Source organism: Tupaia chinensis, unplaced genomic scaffold (assembly GCF_000334495.1).
Source record: "Tupaia chinensis unplaced genomic scaffold, TupChi_1.0 Scaffold000515_1, whole genome shotgun sequence".
Taxonomy (NCBI): Eukaryota; Metazoa; Chordata; class Mammalia; order Scandentia; family Tupaiidae; genus Tupaia; species Tupaia belangeri.
In genome coordinates, this window is record NW_006160028.1 from 6327336 (window position 1) to 6329835 (window position 2500).

Consider the following 2500-nt stretch of genomic DNA (forward strand, 5'->3'; position numbering starts at 1 on the left):
AGGATCTATGGTTGAATAATTAGGGTGATATTTGGACAGAATACTTGTGGATCTTTTACAATCTCTGGATATCTCTAATTGTCATATCTGACTACTTTGATCCACCATATATTTGGAGGTGTGTTGATGTTTCAACTTCAGCAAGAGATGGGTCTCAATCTCCATATCTATAGGTGGGAACTCAGAAAAACAGAAGTCAGCCATCTGTGGTGAGGCCAAGGAGGGGCCAGCTAGCCTGGGAGGAAAAGGAAGGAGGAATGTTTGAAGCACCTGGGAGTTTTAATGAGCTTCCCTATTAAGGCATGAGCATAATACTGAACCAACCCAGTGCTGGGGAGACAGACACTGAGTGAACCCCTTCCAATGTCTTAAGGCGCTTGGGAGACTTCTAACCTTTTCATCTTCCTCCTTTTGGGATTTTGGTTATGCACAGCATGCATCCCATGTGTTTCTCAAGCTGCTAGGTCTGGGACTCAAATCACCCAGTCGGCCATCTGGCATCCAGCCATCTTAACCACCATGCCACAGGCTGGCCCTTATTTCATCTTTAGGTCTCCCCTTTACGTGAGTTTTTGGAGAAGATGTCACTCTTTAAACACTGTAATTTAACATACTAAAAGAGTCAAAAAAGTTTTTAAATATGGCAGGACTCTCGCTACAGGTGTCAAGCTCAGGGCCTCATCTCACCCAGAATTGTCCACCTCCGAAATGACTACTTTTAGAGTAGGACTCCTCATCTTCTAACTTTCCCGCTGAGCTACACTTAGAAGTCTATGCATTCTTCCCCTATTTTTGCCCACTCCCTCCCTGTTCTGGTATGTCTTCCCAAGAACTGATATATTAGGTTGTTGGAAAAGTCGTGACGTGTTTTTCTATGTGAAAGTGCATCATGACTTTTCCAACAGCCCAATGTTTCCTGCAGGTGATTGTGGCATGCCTTGGATGAGAACCAGCAGACTGGGTGCCTAGAAGAGCCAACAGAAAAGAGGCAGGAAAACTGGGCTAGGAGGACCACCCTCAGTTAGGGGCCACGGAAGTCTCTGAGCAAAAGCTGAGCACCTCCCCCCACAGGTATTTGCGTGCATCCTCAGGGCTTCGACACCCTTACACTGAGACACCTGGATAAAGTTTGAGCGTATGGAGCCCCGGCCTCTGACAGCTCTTGTCCTAAGTCCGTTTCTAACCTTGTTCACTGATTGCCTTTTTATACATCAATTAGTTATTGCCCCTTCTGGCTCTCTGGGTGTTCTGAAGATGTTGAGAGTTGGCTTAAGCCTGACATTTTTACAGCTTAACTATAATCATCAGACTAGGAAAACTATGGAGGGTAAAATGTAATACTTCCAGGCCAGCCTGTGACATGGTTGTTAAGGCGGCTGGATCCCACAAAGCCAAGTGCATGCTTGACTCCAGACACGTCGGCTTGAGAAGCCTGCTGTATATGTGTGTGCGCCCAAAGTTCTGAGAACAGGGAGAGGTGGAGAAGAGATTGCTACGTGACCATTCTCCACTGGGGCGAGAGGGGGCTTCTCACTTTTTCCCTCTGTCTCCAGCGAGAGTGTGTGTTCTCTGGCAAATTTTTAAAAAGTTTTACTTCCAATAAATATACAAAATAATGTCTACACTGATGAAGCTTAAAAAAACACAAAACAGTGTGGGGAATTGGTGTTATAAATAAATTTATGGTTTCTTTTCCCTAAAAAGAGTATATTCCCTACTTCTGAGGAAAATTTCACTTTGGTATTTCTCTACAAAGCCATAACACTGTAAACATTTGACCTGGAAGAGTCTTGAGCGAGATCTGCTGGAGGAGTCGGCTAGCCAGCTGGGGCCTGGACCAGCTCTGCATCCCACTGCAGGGCTTCTCATCACCATTGAAATGGGAGTTAGACCCCACTTACAGGTAGATAGGGCAGCCCCTGCCCTGCCCCCAGAAGAGAGCCACTGTGCTGTGTGGCGCCTGACATCGCTCCTCTCCCAGCCACCGTATTCCTTTGCTAATGGACATGCAGATCTTGTTCTTAAAGAATCTGTGACCCTTTACAATGGGGTTTAATTATAAAAGACCAAAAGGCTGGAAGGACATAGCCAGGACAGCAGGAAACATAAAAGCATTATCACAGAGGCCCGACCATGACAAGGCACTTTCTGATGGACCATCCCTGACTCTGGGATGAATTCCGAGATACGGATCCCCAGGCCCTCCAGGTTAACTGAGATCATGACCTTTTCCAAATGAACAACCTCTGACCAGACCGTCTCCAATCAGCCATCATTAGGAAGGGCCTCACGACTATGAGACCACCTGAGGTATAGCATAACCGACAGGACATGTGATGTCCTCTCGCGAGGAGAACGTGTGCGCAGATTCCTCCCAGCTGGGATGGAAACCCGGACCCTAAACCACAGGCCAGCCACCCTCCCTTCTCAGGAGCTCTGATTTTCCTTCATCTCCTGCAATGCACTCTCCACCGCTATCCCCTCTGCATGACTGCATCTC